Genomic DNA, 22339 nt, shown 5'->3' with positions numbered 1-22339 from the left:
AATGAGACAGCCTCTGACTCAGAGGAGTAGTCCGAGCCCCACCAGGGAGGAGCAGACCCTGCAGGTGCCAGGAGTGGTACCAAGGCAATGGGGGATGGCCCCGCATCATGGTGGGCTTGCCCTGGTGCCAGATAGTGGTACCACCGTCGGTGCCCGAAGTGGTGTCTGGGAATGCGAGGCGGGGGACTGTGCTGTCATGTCAATCAAGTCCTGCATGGCCTCGAAAGTATCTGGTGTGGAGGGAAGGATCTAGGTCCTCCTCCAACACCTCCTGGACTGGAGAGTCCACTGACACTGGATTCGACGGACCTCCCCTCGAGGCCGGAGTCAACCGTGTTGGGACTGATGGACCAGCCTTCTGGTGTCCCGGTGTGAGATGCACCACACTGGTGTCCTGTGTGCTCCTCTTGACGGGGGAACAACCCCTCTCCACCTTTTTTTGAGGCACCGGGGATTGTGATTGGTGTCACACCGATGAGCCTGCCTTCCACGCTGGGGAGTGGTGCCAATGCTCCTTATGCGAATCCTTCCTCGGTGCCGAGCTGTCCTGCACCAAGGCCGGTGCTCTGTGCACTGAGGCTGCCAGTGCCACCTCTTGTGCCAGCTGAGGCCGGAGAGCGGATTCCATTAAAAGGAGTTTCAGGCAATAGTCTCTCTCTCTTTTGGTTCTGGGCTTGAAGCGTCTGCAAATACTACACTTGTCCCGCAAATGTCCCTCTCCCAGGCACTTCAGACAAGCAGCATGCAGATCCGTTCTGGGCATAGGCTTACCGCTTCTATCACACAGCTTGAACCCCTGGGGCCAAGCCCCGGCCTAGACAGGGAAAAACTTAGCTGCGGGGGAACCCCCAACTTAAACTTACTCACTAACTAACTAAGAAACTTACTACCTACTATGATAACAATTAACAGCTATGTACAGGAAAAAAACACTAGGAAAGCACTTGGTAAAGCAAGAGACAAGTTGCTCCAATGACCGTCACTGGCGGTAAGAAGGAACTGAGCAGTACCGGGTCGGCAGGGGACTATATACACCGCCATGAAGGCGCCACTCCAAGGGGCTCCACAGCCAACCCAACGGGTACCACTAGGGTAAAACCTTCAAACAATCGTGCAGGTGGCACATGCACACACCTATTGGAATGGACATGAGCAAGCATTCAAAGAAGAACATTTGCTTCTAAAACGAATAATGCTGTTAGGGCAAAGCAGTGTAATTGTTTCAGCTCTGAGGCAAGGCTTCACTTGTTGAATTGCAACTGAAATTGCAACTTGAAAAGCATCCACCATTCAGCTTTATTAAAAGGTCTTTCCAATTAACCAAACAGCTGTGTTTGGGATTACAAAAACAACCACAGACCTCCTCAGAGCCATAAATCGGCCACTAGCCATGCAAAGATTTTTACCTCTCTTCAGATCAAGATGTTCTGAGATTCTCCTAGCCAGCCTACAAGACACAGGGTCCCATTTTATGAAGTTAAACTACTTTAGTCTGTGACCTTTAAGATTAGCAGTTTGGGGAATTTCCTTTATTGCATCTTGTTTCATTCATCGTCCAATTCAATCAGTTGTTTTAAAACAACTATGTTTGTGAAATGTGCTTTGCAGAGCTTGAAAAAAAAAAGAAATTAATGTTGAGAAATGCTCCTCATTTATACTGTGAGGCTGTGCATGATATTTGCATAATATGATATCAGAAGAAACAAACTGCACCAGCAATAAGCACATGGAGACAAGGGCAAATGCTGTGTAGAAGTGAGAAAGATTGTACTGTTTCAGAGAAATTGTGGATCTACATCTTGGAAGGAAAAAAAATCAGAATTTTTCTCTAGAGAAAATATGAACAAAGAAATATTGAATCATGATTCGTTTCAGTGTTTGTTAAGATATTTAAAGATCTGATACTGTACATTAATAAAACATGCACACTAAACTATGCAGTCAGAAAAGATGTCATTCAGAGCCATAGCAGCACATGGAATTGTGCAAGCAATTTGTAGATTGTCTGTGTTTTGTTTACACTTTTATATGAATCAGTGTGCCTAATAATGGACAATGTTAGACAATAAAATACAGAGCACACCCATCTACTCGTGAAAACACATATGACAAAGACAAATCATTGAACAGAAGTGGCCTAAAGGTGACATGAAAAAAGAAGAAATCCTGGGCCTGCTCCTACAATGCCAACACATACAGAACTGCTGTTGAAATTAATAGGAGATGATGGTTAAGGCACTAGTCTGGCACTCAGGAAAGCACGATTCAGTTCCCTGTTCTGCCACATGCTGACAGTGGCCAAGTCATCATCTCTTTGTGCCTCAGATCCCCATTAGTAAAAAGGAGGTACTAATAGTTGGGGGGGAGGGGTGTCCTGTGTTGTCTATTTGGAGTGGGATTTTCAAAAGCATGCTACATTTGTTTACTTCTGCTTCTATTGAAGTCAGTAGTGTTTTACCATTGACTTCACTGGGAGCAGAGCTAGAGGAGTGCTGATCACTTTTGAAAATTCCACCCGTATACAGTAAGCTCTTTGGGGCAGGGACTGTCTTTACTATGTGAATGTACAGCACCTAGCACAATGGGGCCCAGATCTCAAATGGGGTCTCTAGGCACTGTTGTAATACAAACACTAAGTAATACTGTATGGGGAGGCTATATAGGACCACATCTTCTGTCACAGTAGGCTGCATACCTGCTGGATTATAATGAATCAATAATGTGTGTATGCGTTGTAGGGGATATACGTTTGCCTCTTTATTATTAAGGATCCTGTGGTAGAGGTTCACTTAGAACTGCCTGGCAGCAGCTCTGAGTTGTGTTGGGGCCAGTACTGACCTTCAGAAACAAGCAGAACCAAGCAGCTCGCTAATGCGGAGAGAACCTGCCCTAAAACCTACAGTTTAGAGGGATTACTTACACAGGCAAATCTCCCATCTAGTTTGGATGACACTGATATGTGTGAGCAAGGATATTCATTATGCAAGGGGACAGCCTTTTGGCAGATATTGTAAGAATGCACAAGGCCAAAGCAGGGAGAAAATAACAGAGAAGGGCGGAGAATTGGTCCTGAACAATTAACACATGTTCATAAACAGAAAACATCTACAATATTTCTAAGGAGACACTTGCACATGTTACAAATTAGTCAGAAAATGCAAGGATTCACTGATCTTAACAGGACTTAATTGCTACATAACTAATGAACTAATTGAATATATTTTAAAGTAAATAAAATTCTTCTCTCTGCACTCCCTTCTCAGGCAAAAGTCCTAGTCCAGTTAAGGGAAGTTTTGCCTGAGTAAAGAGTATACAGCAGGCTGCTTAGAGAGAGAATGAAAATTTTCAAATATACATGCTTAGCAGGCTGAACACACAGAAAATTGTACTGTATTCAATTTGCCTCATTTTCTTTAATGGCTCCTAGTGACAGAGCTCCTAGACCTCAACAATTGTCATCTTCTTGATCTATTAAGATTTCCCAGGATGTACTAGGCTAGAGACTTCAGTAACACTGCTGATCAATGCTACAACAATATAGCGAGGGGTTTGGCAATAGGTAAAAGATGCATCAGTTCTTTGTCATAGATTCAAAGAGTCCAAGGGCAGAAGGGACCATCGTAATCATCTGGTCTGACCTCCTGTACAACCCAGGCCATAGAACTTTCCAAAAATAATTCCTAGAGCAGAACTTTTAGAAAAAAACACCCAATCGTTACTTAAAAATGGTCAGTGATGGAGAATACACTATGACCCTTGGTAAATTATTCCAGTGGTTAGTTACTCTCACTGTTAAAACAGTGAGTCAGTATGGTGCATTCCTCTACAATTACCCTTTTATTAAAAATACTGTTACTCACAAATGTGTTAAGGAAACAAAAGTAATAGTTTTAAAAGGTGATGAAATTCTAGTTGATTAAGTCTGCCTGACAATTCTGCTGCTCAGGGTAAAAGGTTGGGATATTTCTCTAACCCCCCTCAAATATTGATTCAGCCATAACATCAAACATGAATTTTTATCTTGTTACATCTATATTTTCCTTGGACATACCCATTCACATACCTAATGCAAAAAAAAATAAAAAAATAAAACAATCTTATTTCTCCATTTATGTCCCTATAACATATCTCATCTATTGATGGGACATAGATTCACAATTCCTATTGTATATTTTGACTATACAGTATATGACATTATAGTGAGAGCAATGTCCAGTTCACAGTCATTCACTGTATTCTCAGGTTGATTTTTATACACTAGTCAGATGCAGCTGTACTTATGGTCCCATAGGGAGCACATCTAGTATTCTTTCCCCTTCAGTAGTGCCATAAATACAGCTACAAGCAAAGTACTGCACATAAAGTAACGATGTCATTTTAGTAAGGAGTGAACAATGCTACAGATTTTAGTTGTCTCGATTCATTCTTTTTTATAGCATGTTGAACAAAGGGAGGTTGTATTTTGAAATAGTCCTTTGTGTTTGTCTTTCTTCAGATAGGGGAATTTCTTCACAGGCAATTCCTCCATGGGAGAAAGAAAAGGAGTACTTGTGGCACCTTAGAGACTAACCAATTTATTTGAGCATAAGCTTTCGAGAGCTAGTCTCTAAGGTACCACAAGTACTCCTTTTCTTTTTGCGAATACAGACTAACACGGCTGCTACTCTGAAACCTGTCATTATCCATGGGAGAGTTTCCCATATGGTAGCTTTGTGAACCATCTGGTTATGGAGGGGGATCTATAGACTTTTCCACTGTGCTACAGTCTGAGTTGCAATTAGGAGGAATTGTAATGGGAGTGGCAACTTTCCTCTGACTTCCTGTCTGCATACTCCCATCAAAGTTCATGGTATGTTAAAATGAATGGTGTCCCTATATCTCGTGGACATGCACGTGGACCAGCTTGAACTTCGCAATTTCATGTGTTTACGCTCATTCCATACATTGCAGCCTCACTAACATTGTCACAACAGGCATATTTCATTTTTTGTAGTCTTGATGAGGTCAGATAAAATCTAGACAATACAGTGTTGGACAGAAAACTAGGAAAAGAGGGTAAATCACAAATTCTTTCCATTCTTCAACAAAATTTCAACATTTTCTGACTAGCTCTAATGTAGTACTTGATATAGTGGACCAGTGACACAACTAACCCAGCCTCTACCTATAAACACTTTGAGGTCTTCCAAAAGGAGCTAGGATCTGATCTTATAGTCCCACTTATGTCTTCAAGACTCAAGTGCCCTAGAACGATTGCAGATTGCATTGTGAAATACGACTGACGTGAAGAAATTGAGAGCCCTCTCTATGCTCTACAAGCCAGATTGTGACACTCTTACCAACACAGAATAATACCTTACCTCTTGAGTCGTCCCAGTGATGTCATCAGGACTACTTAATGAGAATAAGGTATCACAGTCTGGTCCTAAATGCAGACAGTATCAGCAACCAAGAGGATGGAAAGGCAACAGTTTCTAATGCATCAGAAGTTGCAGCTGTAGCATGAGCAGGTTATGGATGAGGAGTTTCTCCTGCCCTTGTACTACACTATAATGCCAACCAGTTCCAGTGCAGCATGTCTGACAGAAGTGTGTCTTTGTGCTGAATCTTGTGTAAAATATTCATTGTGTATTGAGGTGCACATAGTTCCCTTTTCTTGTTGGAATCCTGCTTGTATTTTAAATCTTGGCTCAAGTATTATGTACACAATGAATCAGACCTTCACCTCTAGATGTCATTATAGACAGTATATTTCAAGTGGGTATATCTAAAACCAATTCCAGTCAATCAACTGGGGTAGATTCTGCTCTCAGTTACACCATTGTAAATCTTGAGGAACTTCATTAAAGTGTGCAGAATTAGGACAGAAAGAGATAGGAGCAGGCTGGCTGTTATGTGCTGTGTTGACCATTTACTAGAAGCATTAGGCCAAATTCTGCCCTAACTTGTAGCCCTTTAGGTCTCTCTTTCCACACATTTTATTTTCCCAAAAGCCTATTTCTCATTTTGAAAACTTGATTTGCAAGCACATTTAAAAGTTTCACTTATTAAAATGTAAAGAAATGAGATTTCCCTTCTAGCCCCTAATCTGAAATCCACGTTTATCTGTTTCTTTAAGCAACAGTATTCTGGCAATTGAAAAGTCTCAGAAACCCAACAAAACCCCTTATAAAGCAATCTGGATTTAGCAAGAAAGCTTTGCTAACTCTGGCTCAGCAGAGGTAGTTATCCTGGTTAATTGGATCGATGGTGACAGCTGTAATTACCAGAGATGAGATTGCCTGTACTGTAATTACACTTCAATCTTCAGTGTCAGCTGGACTGTAGAATACATACAATAGATTCTCCCAATTAGAAACAGGTTAAGAAGAGCATGGTATTTCTGTGATAATCATGTTTGTTACTGTATAGAATAAAAATATATAGCAGCAGCTAAAAGAATTGTTAATCTGAAGCAGCTTTGCTGATTCAAAGGCATTAATCCACAAAGCTTTACTGCTACGTGGTTTCTCAAGATAACTGCAGTACAGAGGAACTGAAGTTTTTCACCTAAATAGTTGCTAGCTATTCAGCATATTGCAACTGCCAGGGTTTGCGCTGATATTCTTGGATATAGCATGGTAATGTGTCAGTGTTTATAGAATAAAGAACATCGCCTTTCAAAAATACACATTAAATATAGGAATAATTGGATTGACTTTAATTTTTTTAGGTCCATCATATTAAAGCTTATGCTACCGTGTGAAACATGCTCAAAGAACAAGCAAAAGGAATGTGAAAAGCATTAGGGTTTGGCATTTGCTTTAGGTTTCCAAGACATCAGCCATTAACATAATTAAAAGTATAAAGAGTGCATTTCAAAAGCTTGAAGTGACATATGCTTTCCTACAACTGGATGGTTTAAACATTTGTTATCAAAACTACTGCAACTAGTAAAGACAATATACAATGCTATTTCGCAGGAAACTTGAAATACTCTACAACTAGTCACAAGTATTTCTGGGCTTTTCTGAGGGGGAAGAATTATATATTTCTATGATTAATTTTTAAAGTTCTATTGCGGATTTCAACCCACCCCTACATATATCTCAACATATTTCAGATCCCAATAAGGGTATTGTATGTGCTCTTTCTGCAAGGCCCGGCACACGCACAATTATTGCTTGTTTTTCAGTCTACTGATTGAGAAAAATGAATTAATCTTATTTGGGGAAAAAGAAAAAAAATAGAGAGACGTGGAATATCTTTTTTGGACGCAGAATGTTAATCTATTTTCTGATATATCAAAGACTAAACAGCCCCAATGAAATATACCCCTGTGCACCCTTTAAATTGCATGAATGCAACAGAACACAAAGCAGGATTGGTGGTGCATAGACCTCTACACAGGGTGAATTTCTCCCTTATGAGGAAAGTTCCTGTCTTTAGTTTTTAAAGCCTCAGTTTTGTTTCCATATAGATATCACATTCACCACACTAAATGCAAGACGGGGTCTTGCCCTATAAATCTGCACAAGGAACTATGGGGGTATAAGGCATTTCCCTTTGTCACTGAGTGGGCTATCTACATCATGGGTTATAATGCGGGGAGAAGGAGCAAACTTTGCAGGACTGCTACCTCTCTCCCTGCACAGAGATGGGGAGTAGTGGGAAGGGGAGAGGAGTAGGCAGACTCTTGACTCCACACTGTGTGTGTCCAGAGTGGAGGGAAAAGTAATCTGTGCCACATAATGGGCTGGTGCACATTGCTTCCCAGCCGGAGGGAGGAGGGATTCAGGGACTGAATTTTGCTCCTTACACAAGAATTTGGCCCCTGGACTGCTGCTGGGACACTGCAACTATGCACTGCCCCTTCTTTGAGGCTAGTGGTAAATCCACAATTTAGCCTAAAGATTGGGGGGGGAGGGGAGGAAATAATTTTTTTTTTCATTTTGATTAATTTTTCTAGTCAATTGACGTCTACAGAAAATAGCAAAGTAGGGAGTGAAGATAACTGTACCTCACTGGAAACTTAATTTGATTGCACCCGAATCCATTTACAATACTATCAAGATTTATGACAATTCTCACCATAATTTATCTTTTTTTAAAGTTTTAAATTGCCATTAAAACTGAAATGTTTGTTTTGTTAAATTCTAGAATTTTTCCCAGTTATACTAGTTTTCTTTCTCTCTTTCCTTCTCCCTTACAGTACATATCTCACCTTTTCCTTCCAACAGTCTCAATGTAATCTCAAAGATTTTGGTGGTCTATCTAATTTCAAGGCTCCAAATTATTTTATTTTCTATGATATTGTTATTGAATCTTATCTGAAATGCATGCCTTTATTTTCCATATCCAATAAGATATTAAAACTCTAGTGCAAGTACTAATTGCTACAATATGTAGTTCTTTTCCTCAGGTTAAAAATGAGAGAGTGTATTGCTCTTTTTAGAAAAGTTCAGTTTTGCATTTGAAAATGAGGCCTCGCAGGTCCTGATCAAGGAAATTACTTAAGCACATGCTTAATTTTACTCATGTGAGGATGGCCATAGTAGTCAATAGAACTACATGTTTAAAGCTAAGCATGTGCTTACTGCCTTACTAGACTGAAGCCTCAGATATTTCCAGAGATTTTAATACTATATTTGCAAACCAGATGCTGCCCACTTTGGACAAGCTTTTAGTTTACTAACAATGGAGTAAAGTGTCCTTTGTTCATACTACAGCTTTCACATAGTGACAATCAAATAGTTGCTGAAAATGTCTTGATCTCATATTCGGAGACTGAATAACCTTGTTAATTAGGCAATCCTCCTGGAGCAGTGTGTGAAGTGCATTGCAAACCATAATTAAAATATGACATTACAGTGGTATGTGGAGGCAACCTGCATTTTTCTTTAAAAGTCTCAAGAATAGACTTTCTTGAAGGTGCAATGCTGTACTACAGAGACATAAAAAACCCCAAACCATTGTCATGTGATTTAGCTACCTAGATTAGCAACTCTCCGTTTCATTAAAGGATTAATCAGACTGGAAAACCAAAGACAAAAACTGTCTCTCTCTTGCTAAAGATCTGAGTATTCAGCCACTACATTTCATTTTATGTTTGGCTTCCCAGTTCACAAACACAAACAGAAACAAGTAACTTTTGGGGACTCCAGAATGCTCACACTAATGAACTGAGAAGAGACCTTGTTTGTCACAGGAGAAACACATACATGGCTGATAAAAGTGTCTTGACCACACTGATCCAAGGCAATGAATAATAAAGCAATGCTTACCTTTCTCAGGGGGCTGTCTCTTCAGTAATAAAACTAGTGGGGAAAAACAAAAGAGGGAAACAGGTCAATTCACATAACTATATTTGTTGTGGAAATGCATTTGTGTTGACTTTGCCATGAAACTATTAACCTTAGTTACAATTGAATTAATCCGCTAAAGTCTTCCAACTAATTCAGTGGGTAGTTTTCCTCAGCTACTTTGTACAGTATTTGTTCAAAAACATCCAAAAAAGCTTGCTGTTAGTAACTTGCTGAGTTTGCAGAGCACATTCCTTATTTTCAACTCACTCAGCAAGCTTAGAACAAAGCACACAGATGGATGTGCTATTTTGATGCAATTAAATGTATATATAGACATTCTTACTATACTTTTGGAGTTGGTATAGAAACATTTAGTTTAGAAATAACACTGAGATGATCAATGTTGCAGGAGCTTTAATTACTGTCAAAATGGGTATACATTTTCCTGAGATCCTGTTTTTGGCTTGAAGACTTTCTTTCCTTCTTTCTTTATCCAAAGAAAAAATGCTTTTGCACAATTAAAAAAAGATATTCTTTTATAGAAAACAACACAATGTGACTTAAAAGAAGTGTTGCAGTCAAAACTATTTTAACATTGGATATACCAGAAAGTATTAAAATAGTTTGGAGTCTTTTAACGTCATAAAGTTGATACATTTCATTCAAAATATCTTCTCCTACAATGCAATAGTGATGCCTCTGTACATATTATTGTTTCAAATTCAATATGTATTAGCATTCACAGGATAATTTACCTCAAAAACCGAAAGGCATGGAAGTGTGTTAAAATCCTTTTACTTAAAACTAAATAATGAGTTTTAAGTTACACAGAATTACCCTATTTTACCTCACCCATAACTATTTCACGTTTGGGGACAATGTATACCTTCAAATCAGCGGCACTGCTATGGGTACCCGCATGACCCCACAGTATGCCAACATTTTTATAGCTGACTTAGAACAATGCTTCCTCAGCTCTCGTCCCCTAATGCCCCTACTCTACTTGCGCTACATTGATGACATCTTCATCATCTGGACCCATGGAAAAGAAGCCCTTGAGGAATTCCACCATGATTTCAACAATTTCCATCCCACCATCAACCTCAGCCTGGACCAGTCCACACAAGAGATCCAATTCCTGGACACTATGGTGCTAATAAGCGATGATCACATAAACACCACCCTATACTGGAAACCTACTGACCGCTATGCCTGCCTACATGCCTCCAGCTTTCATCCAGACCACACCACACGATCCATTGTCTACAGCCAAGCTCTATGATACAACCGCATTTGCTCCAACCCCTCAGACAGAGACAAACACCTACAAGATCTCTATCAAGCGTTCTTACAACTACAATCCTCACCTGCTGTAGTGAAGAAACAGATTGACAGAGCCAGAAGAGTACCCAGAAGTCACCTACTACAGGACAGGCCCAACAAAGAAAATAACAGAACGCCACTAGCCGTCACCTTCAGCCCCCAACTAAAACCTCTCCAACGCATCATCAAGGATCTACAACCTATCCTGAAGGATGACCATCACTCTCACAGATCTTGGGAGATAGGCCAGCCCTTGCTTACAGACAGCTCCCCAACCTGAAGCAAATACTCACCAGCAACCACACAACAGAACTACTAAGCCAGGAACCTAACCTTGCAACAAAGCCCGTTGCCAACTGTGTCCACATATCTATTCAGGGGACACCATCATAGGGCCTAATCACATCAGCCACACTATCAGAGGCTCATTCACCTGCACATCTACCAATGTGATATATGCCATCATGTACCAGCAATGCCTCCTGCCATGTACATTGGCCAAACTGGACAGTCTCTACGTAAAAGAATAAATGGACACAAATCAGACGTCAAGAATTATAACATTCAAAAACCAGTTGGAGAACACTTCAATCTCCCTGGTCACTTGATTACAGACCTAAAAGTGGCAATTCTTCAACAAAAAAACTTCAAAAACAGACTCCAACGAGAGCCTGCTAAATTGGAATTAATTTGCAAACTGGATACAATCAACTTAGGCTTGAATAGAGACTGGGAGAGGATGGGTCATTACACAAAGTAAAACTATTTCCCCATGTTTATCCCCCCGCCCCACTGTTCCTCAGACGTTCTTGTCAACTGCTGGAAATGGCCCACCTTGCTTAGCACTACAAAAGGTCCCCCCCACCCCCCACTCTCCTGCTGGTAATAGCTCACCTTTCCTGATCACTCTTGTTACAGTGTGTATGGTAACACCCATTGTTTCATGTTCTCTATGTATATAAATCTCCCCACTGTATTTTCCACGGAATGCATCCGATGAAGTGAGCTGTAGCTCACGAAAGCTTATGCTCAAATAAATGTGTTAGTCTCTAAGGTGCCACAAGTACTCATTTTCTTTTTGCGGATACAGACTAACACGGCTGCTACTCTGAAACCTATTTTTATTAGCTCTGTGCTTTGTATTTCATGTTCTGCTACTGAAAACACAAAGCTTTCCGTGTCTTGCATACATTAAATATAATCAGAGTATTAAAGTGACCAAATCTTTTATCATCGTGTACATATAGATCAATTTCTTTGAGCAAATTTGGGGAGTTTCCATGAAGGCTAATAAACTACAGTTATCTCTTAATAAAGCAGCAAAATGTACCAGAAACAGGAAAAAATGTTTCTTTTTGTAGTTTGAACTTTAAAGTAATCCTCTCTCAATTTTCAGGTGATAGCTTTTAGAATTAACCTTGTATTCAATGAGGACAATTCCCTCTGGCAGTATCTGCACTCAGGCTGAATCACCTTTATAGTTTTATGTATGTACGAGAAAGTGTCCTAACCCCCTATACCTTTGATACTTTTAGTCTGAACATTTGAAAAGTCTCTCTTTTTAAAAATCAAAACTGAAAGGCACAAGTAAAATTCTTTGCTTATAGATTATTAGATTAAATTTTGCCTGCGTAGTCCTGGAACACAGATAATTTGACATACTTTGAATTCAGACTATGCAAAGAACCAGTCCATCTACCAGGTTACCTACCCAAGAGCTTAGTGTGGTGTAATCAGAAGGACACACCAACCTTTCCATGAGCTGTAAGATGAAGAGTCCAGGTTTCAATTATTCATTACATGGATATACCCTGGGAGATTAGTACTCATCACCGTAACTTGTCACAAAGCTGTCTAGACAAAATTTATTGCCACAGCTAATGCTATTCTCTTAAAGCACAAAAAACATTATAACATGCCATATGGTTACACTCAATAATAATGGAATGTAAGATTTTTACATAATGTCCATCTGATTTCCCTCTCACTTACACCAGTATAAACCAGGAATAACATCACTAAAGCCAGTGGCATTGCACCAGTGTAAAACTGATACAAATGGGAGGAGAATCAGCTCCTTATAGCCAGCATATAAGACAGTATCCCGCATCAATAGGTATACACAAAATGTAAAACGTCCAGTATCCCACATCTATAGGTATACACAAAATGTAAAACCTAACAGACAAAAATCTATGTCTGTTTTCATAGAATTATCCCTGCTTTTACTGAATTTATACTCACGCATTGTATAAAAAATATCTGTTTAGATTAAGAATTACTATTCTAACTGGTTGATTACAGTGTGTCCTATGCAGTAATTAGTATCTAAATACTGTGTGATTAAAGAGCTAAGGTCAGATGTATCCTCCACTAACAGAGACAGGGAAATATACAGTTTTAAAATATTTACAAATGCAGACATGAGAGGGTTTTTAAAAAGAGCTGGAAACATGGGTTTATACAACTCATAGGTCAAATCCTATTCTCCTGAGTCATATTTAAGTAAATGGGTCTATTAATGTGAATAAGGGGAGCAAAATTTGGTCCCCATAGTTACACTTCAGAGTACTGGATGTTATGTACCTTCTCCTCAAACTGACAGCCAGCACGACCAATATACATGCCTGATTTCTGGCACTTATGCACTCTCCTGTTAACTTTTCTGGGCAAATATCTTGTGACCCTGCAAAGTTATTCACAGTCCGAGCCACTAACAGATCTAGAGATTTGTGACTCTGACAATCAGGATCTAGGTGGGATCTCTGTTCAAACAGAGCTGCTGTTAGATCTACCCAGGTGAGTTCCACATTTCTTGGAGCCTTCTGTGTACTCTGTACAGAGCAGGAAGATTTCTAGGTAGAGAAATTTTGGCATCAGAAGAGAGCATGAAATCATACCGTAATTCAAGAGCGGGGTGCACAGGGAAGACCATCTGATTTTATTATCTTTACATGTTACTATCAGAACCTTTTTAACATGCAGGCTACTGTAGCTGTGTAGATTTCCATTGTTTGCCATAAGTTTTAAAGAGATATCAGAGGCTGTCTTCTACTTTAAGACATATAGCATTTCTCCTACTGGCAAATGTGTTTCATTTGCTTTCTAAGCCATGTCTACACTACCACTAATGACAGCAAAATGTCTGTCACTGAGGGTGTGAAAAAATACGTCTCTTAGCTAGTGCTCACCAGCTATTTGTTACACATTTTGTTTTTGTGTGTGTCACATAAAGTACACAGTTTGTTGTTCATTAACATCTTACTGCTCTGAAAACACATCTCAGTTGGGTGCTAAAGGAAGTCATGGCAGATACATTCTGGTGCCCATCGTTGCTTTTGGAAGTATGATGTCTCACAGGATAGTAGAAAATTACCTCTCTACTCACACCATTCATCCCTGTTTCAACAGTCGTCTGTTGAAAAATAGTCTATGTTCTGGGGAATGGCTGGATTGAAAATCCATCTGGGTTTCAGTGCCTGAGGAGACTAAACATTTTACTAACAGACACGCTTTTCCCCCTTGATCTTTCATAGTATGGCTGGTCTGAGGCAAGCAGGAGTATGATGAGCTCAGGGCATAACATTTCTTTGAAAATCAACACTTATCCACCAAAATTGGGGCTGCGAGGAATTATATTGGGCACAGGAGCCACTTTTTATTGAATTGGCCCTGCCAAATCTGATTTATGGATTAAAACAACAGTGTGGTAGTATTAATAGAAAGTATATATTTAAGGGTGAGATGTGCCAGCAGTCACATTTCAGATGCTTCTCTTATAGCTGTGCACAGCAGCAAAATAACACAACAGCTAAGCACTGTAATTAATAATCTCCCACTATAGCACATTAAAAAAATCAGAGCCCCTTTCAAAGTACAGTATGTTGGAAGATGACTTGAGCATGGTATTGTGCAGGTCAGATTAGATTTCATATGAGCATTGGCAAAGGATCAGATCTGACAAACGGATACCAAAACAAAAAGCTCAAAACATTTAGCAATGTGGATTCTAAGAGTTACTATGTGGCTTGTTGTTCAGGTTTTATTACAGTTCTCTATTGTGTATTTATCATGAGGTACTGCACTGTATTTCTGTATATATTTTAGTCTGGTGCATGGAAGATATACTCAGTTAACCAATCTAGTGTTTGATTTTATATGAATCTCATTATACTTACACAACATATTAGCCATGGAGAGCTTCTGGTCCAAAATCTGGTGGTGGGATGGCCATATGAGAGCTAGTTACAGATCCTTAATTCTCTGGGCCAGCCTGCTGCCGCCCTGGCCATAGAGTAGGTTAGAGCAGTTAAGTGGTTGCTTTAAAATGTGCCAACTGGTTACAGTCACCAACAAACCATGTGTGAACTGGGGATTGTTGGAGTGTGGTGTGCTATGGCTACCCCCTCTGACAGGCTCCTTTTGCTAGGGGCTAAGGAGGGCTGTCTCTACAACCACTGATGATTCCCTTAAGCTGGGGAGACACAGGGATTTTCTGTTTCCTTTGCACCACAGGAACAGTGTGGAGGAAGCAGAGTTTGTCTAGAGAACCTGGCCCTTTCTATTCGCACTTAAAATTATATACTCAAAACATTGTCTCTCTCCCTAACTGAGTTTTATGCAGAACTGTTTGATAAGTCACTGCTGGAAAGCATATATTTTACATTATAACTGGACTCCTTTTTAAAACCAAAACATCGTTGATTGATTCCAAACTCTGGTATGATGCTGAAATAATGAGAAATTTCATAAGATTTTTTAATGAAAGTTGTCTCATTTTTAGGGCCCAATTTAACAAACAACATGCTTATCTTACACCCTACGGAAGCCTGCTCTAAACAGCAGACTCTAGCTTTTCAGGCCTTTGCCATGTTTGTGCCAGTTTCCATGGCATTAAAGATGAACTTGGGTTTTTGGAGAAAATAAAAATCCCCCAAAAGAAATTCTGAAAGAAATAGGCATATTTGATTTCGATAATTGTGGCTCTGAATGATTCTGCTTGTGTGTACTTAATGTGCAGCTTTTGATCATTATATCATGGCTAGGGATTGCATATACATCATAGCCACGAAGAGACAACTATTCAGACAATACAGTATCCTCTGTAACTTTATTCCAGGTAATGCATCAGATCCTGATCATCTTGCTCACATGAGTAATGACAAGTTAGTATTTTAAAACACTAATCTATCAACCTCAACACTGTGTATAATGGTGCGTATGTATCATTTTGCCCATTGTACAGATGGGAAAATGGAGGCCCGGAGGTGAAGTGACTGCTTAAGTTTAAACAGTGGGGCAGTAGCAGAAGTAGAAATATAATTAATACAACAGCCTTATACTGATCCCATCAATGACGGAATACTCAGGGCCCAATACTGCCCTCACTGAATTCAGTGGCAAAACTCCTTCCTGTCATATACCTTATTCCCTGGACCATGATGTCATCAATGGGGTAGTTGCATGTGTAGAGGAACGGAACTGGACCCATATCCCTATAACTAATTCCACAACATCAGGTTGCAAAAACTGAATATCTTAGGGCTTGTCTTCACTACGTAGCTTTTAGCGAGAAGGCTGTGTTGACACAGCCTTGTCGCTAAAAGTCAGCATGTGTGAAGGGTATCTCTTGGTATTTTTTTGGCACTTTTGCCGACAAAATACTTCCAGCCCCCCATGAGCGGCATTAGCTTTGTCGGCAGGAGCGACACTGCCACTTGCATTAGCAAAACTTTTGTCTTTCACTGGGGGTGGGCTTTTTTAAGTACCCGGGAAAGACAAAAGTTTTGTCGACAACATCGCAGTGTAGACAAGCCCTTAAGCTCAAATGGTACATTTAAAAAATACCCCCTCCCCTCCTGCTTATCGCATTTTATGACTAAAACTGAAACAAATAATACCGTATGGCTGACAAATTTCTCGTTGTAAAGGGCAGAACACTAGGGCTTAGAAGAAAATATCTGAGCTTGAAAACTGAATAATCAATTAGTATCCTACTGGAAAACTCACAGCCTGTTGTGATCCATTAGGAGGTATTTGCTGCTCTCAGCGTCTGGCTGCAGGGACCATTTTCACAAATTCCAGGTGAGTACTTACCCTGGAGAATATGATAAGATCAGCTGTTTGTTTTATTTTTTAAGTGCTTTTCCAAGATGTTTTTCTGTACTGTGGAATGAACATAGCAGTGCAGCTAAAAATGGCAACAATAATTGCAAATGAGTGGGTTGGAAAGTCATTCTCACTGGGAAATGAACTTCTGACTTTTTCAATGAAAGGTAAAGCTGAACTTGTATTAATTTGCATAAAGAACTCATTAAATATATTGTTGAGTAATAGCTCAAGAGGGCAATAAAAACAACTGCTCAAGCTAATGCAAACAATGTGCAATAAAAAAAGAGAGATTAACCAAGACTTTAAGATGACAGAGTTGGCTGTGCAGTAATGTTACACCATAGCAAAAAGAAAGTCTCAGAAGAGTGTCAACATTTCTTGTGTTATCTAGTGTTCCCCATATATTCATTTCCTTTTCATTCATACCTTAAAAATGTATATATGGCCATGTGTTAATTGCAGCATAATGCATTAATTGTGCAGTTAAAAAAGATACGCTTGCTAGTTCTGCTCTTCCCTTTATGATAATATGTCAATATGCACAGTCCTGAACAAGAAAGCAGATTTAAAACTGTAAAGTAAATTTGAGCCGTATATGATCCCTTCACAAACCCAAAGGAAAGTGACCCAGCTCAGACGGTAATATAGGGAACGAGGAGTAAATAAACGTTAATAACAATATTAGCACAGTTTGAGGATGACATCAAGTCACTGGTTCATCTGTTCTGTACCTTGGAATCTCTACGACTGCATTTGGCATTCTGCTGTGTGTTAGTCAGTTAAGGCTGTGCTTATGCTAACTGTACTTAATGAAGGCAGCATGCATGCACTCATTTTTAAGCAAAAGCTTCTCTGTCTATACCTGATTTTGTAAGCTAGATGGCAGCTACAGATACAGCTCCAGACTGTTTGCTTTCATTCTAATGTCTTAAAATATTGCAACCTCCAATAAATGGAATGATGCTGTGCTTTAGATGCTTTGCATACATGTTATGTGGTGGCTTTTCCCCCCTTGAAACAGGGTTTCACCGGCTAAAGTGGAGGAAACTAATGCTAATTAACCCATTAAGCAATAGTTTTTGTCTAGAAACACTTTAAAGTACAAAAAAAATATTCTGTTAAAATAGATAGTAGTCTTTGGAGCTGATTAATAATAATGGTCTTATCCTGCTCCCATCCACGTAGTGTGCAGTTTTTTAAAGCAGTGCAAAGGCAGTGTAAAAGGCTACCTGGTCAGAACAGTAGTGTTTTGCACTCATGTTACTAAGAATACAAGGTCAGAGCAAAGATGAGCTGGGAGACCTAAACCATATTTTCTCTTTTATCCAAAAGACTTCCCAAATTATGTTTTAACATTTTTGTATTTACTTATTTGCATATAAACTGATATTTAAACACAGTTATTTATTCTCTTCTGCTGAACAAGAATACTGGTGAGGTGGCTGCCATACGACAATATATTAAAATTTATTTTTCATGATAGAACTTAATAGGTCATCTGGTTTTTAGTATGATATCTTTATGAAATCATTGGTGGTAATAGCGCAGACTGGGGAAAATTAGCATCTTAATCCACTGATGACACTTTAAAATATTTTTAAATTGATACATATTAATTGTTGAATGTGTTGACTGAAGCAAGACCTTTCCCCATTGCAACTTAAAATTGATTTATAGAAAAGCTATATGTACTGTCCACATTCTTTACTGATTTTCAAGTGATACATTTTTTTAGTGCTCTGTAGTTTAATAATCAATCAATCAATCTCTCTCTCTCTCCTTTCAGTTAATATATGTATCTACAGCTGAGTGGGTAACATTTTTTCTGTCCCATGAAAACTTTCTGAGATTTCAAAAAACTTTCCCATTCTGTAATGGGACAATACCAAGACCTTTTGACATTTTTTGGTGAAAATCCATAGCAAGCTAGTCCCCAGCCAACAGTCCAGTGGTTAGAGCATTTAACTGGGATATAAGAGACCTAGGTTTAAGTCCCTGTTCTAAATCACGCTGACAAACTGGGAATATTTTGACAAACAATCATATCTATAAATATATCATGAACAGGGTCATTATGTACAAAATAATAATGAAAGGTAACTAGATGTGAACTTTTACCAAATGCATTGATAGTTCATACTGTCTCATTGAGCTATTATTGCTTTAGAATATATTTTTACAAGCAGAGAGTCAAACAAATAAATTGGTAGTTTTCAGCAATGAAATGCTACAGTAAAACAAATATTCGCATCCTTAAAATCATAAATGAAAATTCCACAAGTATCATCTGAAGCATGATACATTTATAAATAGTTTCACTTACAACTTCTGAAGCTTCAGGTTTGTGAATAAAATCATGCATGATTTACATGTTTGCAATAAAAAATCCATCTTTCTCTTATATTCACTGCCTCAAAACTCCATTCACACTGAGGTAAGGTTGGCCAATAGTGCCTTGTGCCCTTCTAGAACTTCAAGTACTTCAATACAGTGTAGCTGCTCTCCACATTCTGGAAGGTTGTGAAGCACCACCGCGTAACCTGAACTCTGCATTAACAAAGTTTTTAGGTAAACACTGACAGTGTCATTTTTTAAACGTTTAGCAACCAAGACTGTTCTGTGAGCACATATTTTCCTACTTGTATGTTCCCTCCATTACTCTCTTATCTTCTTATCTTTCCTGTAAATTCTGATTAGTGTGCCAGCTTGTGAGGGCTGTTAGTAGGCAATTCTTTGCCAATTCTGCTAAGTGATGAGGAACAGAGTGCATTGCATTACACAAATAGTTTAAACACAAATAGGGTGTTTTGAAGAGGTCTTTGGGTACAGATGCTCCATAAAACAATGTTTATCATCATATTGCACTGAAGAGTTCAGCTCCTCATTTGGGGGTCTGTACCTGAGGAACCCATGGACCATGTGACCCCCTACTTGCTCCACTAACTCTACCTCTGTCACTGATGAGGAACAACAATTTTCAAAACCCTCTCCATATGCATATGGATTTTAGATCAATTTGAAATAAATATTGAATCAAACCAGAAACTTTGCTCTCAGGGAAAAAGGAGTCCCTGCAGAATGCAAAAAGAAAACAACTAATATGCACCACACATTCTCACACAGCTGCTAAAGGGAGGACTCAAACTCACAGCCATAGGTACAGCTCAGATTCAATGGTCACAGCACACTACTGCAAGCCACACAGTTACTCTAACATCAGCTTACCTGAAAACCCTGGTTTGCCACAGAGCCCTTGTCCTGTTGCACATCTGCAAAGGACATTCTCTAGCTTGTGACACACTGCAGATCCAACCTTAAACCGAATAACTTTAAAGTATTGTTTTATCAAAGGGCCAGTGGGTTCTAGATACCGATGCATCCTGACCTGGCAAAATCAATTTGCAGAGGATCAGAACCACAGCCTGATCCCCATCTATGTGCAAAAATACATACCAACCATAACATTTTGATATTATGTGCTTTTTTAAAAAGTTGAGCTGTATCTGAAGTACCTTGCTCAAACCACCTCAAATCTGGATTAGTAACCCTGTCTTGGACCCCCATAAGGCACAGAAAATTTTCAGACAGTCCAAGTATGCAAGTGAATTTTAGAGCAGTTAGAAAAATTGATTATTAAAGAGTAATCTAGTTGCAGCCTTAAGTGCAGTACATGACTGCTCCACTATAATTTTCCCTTCAATTTTTGTCCTTCTGGAAGGTGAGTGGATTCTGAAGTTTTGCTGTTTTGTCACTGATTCTATTTGTGTGATATCTAATCTATGGAAGCTCCTGAACACTGGCCCATTCACCCATATGCTTCAATCCTGCCTGGAAGGAACAAGTCTAGGGATGGGAATCTTGATATCCCTTGAATACTTAGCCTAACAAATGTTTAAGTAATTCTGATACCTGCTGACTGGGGATATGACTAAAGTCAACTCCTCATTTCACTGAACAGCCACCTGATGAAAATGACTTTTGTTCCTTACCAACCTTGTTTGGATTCAGACTTGCATCCATTCCACCATATAATGCTCATCACTACGGTCATCAATATGGTCTCTGAGAACCTGGACACAAAAGCCTCTATAGCCAAACTACCAATCTTCTGAGCCAACCAGTCCCCCTTAAAAACTGATCCTTCAGCCTTTCCTGCAACAGCTGCATCTTCTCCTCTTGTGTGGATTTATTACACCCATCCAGCAGAGTACTGGCACATTTTTTACTGAAAATGAAATCCACATTTTCTTGTAATTTCAAGAATTGTAAAACACACTCTGGAAATTCCCTATTTATTCATCTATTCCAAAACCCCAACAACTCTAGTTTCACCGGGGAAATAACAATATTGCGGTAACCATTTATTTATCCCTCCTTATCTTTGCACAGAAATCTAATGGGAAACTGATGCGGAAACACTTCTAATGCTTTACTTTGCTATTTTAATACTAAATGTTCTGTCTACTTTCCCAAACAGCACATTAAGAAGAGTTCAATCATTTGTTTCCTGTTGATCATTAAGAGACAGCTTGTGTCTGGCCATGTACAAGTCTGAGGTGCAGGGAGGGTGCAAGGAGTCCTCTCTGCTTTGTGCCTCTCTGTGGGGCCTAAACGATCCCAGTTCTTGCACTCAGAGTTCAAAGGATTATTGGAGGCTGGAGTCTATGGAGGCAAGAATCTCCCCCAGGGCTTAGGGCTGGAGCTACATCACTCCGGATTCCTAGCCAGCAGAACGGGCCCCAGGTGGGATTACAATTGCATACTGTCCCCTTATAAAGGATGCAGCAGAAGCTGTGCTGATCCAGAACCATGGAGCCTGCCTTGGAAAACTATGACCCTGGGAGCTATGTGCCTCTGCACTGCCACCATCTGCTAGGCTGTGCCTTAAAGGGCCAGGCTAACCCAAAATGGAAAAAAGCTTTACAGTATTTAATGACTGTATGAATCTTTTATACTGACTTTACGTGAGTCACTCAATAGCAGTAACCCCTGAAACAGTGTGACGAATAGCCTAGTATTCTTCACATGTAGACCCTTTCTCAACTGCCATGTGCACGTTTCCTGTTGTATGCCTGCAGCTCATGGATGCAGAGGCCAAAAAGTGAATAAGTTATTACAAACAGAGCTATTTATTTCTAGTGAGTAGTTTATGATCATAAAAGTTGCAGAAGTCAACAGCCCCCTCATCTGAGCCCCAACCAGCTCTGCAATAATAAACCCTGCTCTGAAAACCTCCCAGCTTCCATGATCATCTGTATCAACTGCAGAATTGCTAACCATTTGGCCCACAAACTGCTTAGAATGATATCTGTAGTTCTGAGCTACCACCTATTTTATTTAAATTGGACAATAAGTTCCTGACCTTAAGTCAGTGTCTTTGTCTGGTAAGTACCAACCTTTTAAGCTCAGGCTGATAGAGCTGTGGTGGCTTAAATCTCATGATGTAGTCGCTGTACATAGTTTTAAAAACTTTTGGAAGCATGAATGAAATGTTAGGTATGTAAACATTGTATAAATTCAGCATCAGCACCTTGTTTAGTGCAATAGTAAATTAAGAGTCCTGGAGAGAGTTAAAGGAATAACAACAAGTGAGTTTAACAATATGACCCCTGCTTCTTTCA

The 22339-nt window shown here is 39.5% G+C and overlaps 1 protein-coding gene across 7 annotated transcripts in view; it reads right to left on the bottom strand.

Annotated features, from left to right (window-relative positions):
• The window catches only part of SEMA6D (semaphorin 6D), a 274558-nt gene that overhangs the window by 82881 nt on the left and 169338 nt on the right, over positions 1-22339 (bottom strand). For all 7 annotated transcript variants that reach the window (XM_037911097.2, XM_037911092.2, XM_037911094.2 and 4 more), the window contains exon 3: positions 9264-9296. The gene's annotated coding sequence lies outside the window, so the exon portion shown is untranslated. The remainder of the gene's footprint in view (positions 1-9263; positions 9297-22339) is intronic.

The sequence above is a fragment of the Chelonia mydas genome, chromosome 10, assembly GCF_015237465.2.
Source record: "Chelonia mydas isolate rCheMyd1 chromosome 10, rCheMyd1.pri.v2, whole genome shotgun sequence".
Lineage (NCBI taxonomy): Eukaryota > Metazoa > Chordata > Testudines > Cheloniidae > Chelonia > Chelonia mydas.
This window is presented reverse-complemented; position numbering and strand designations above follow the sequence as displayed.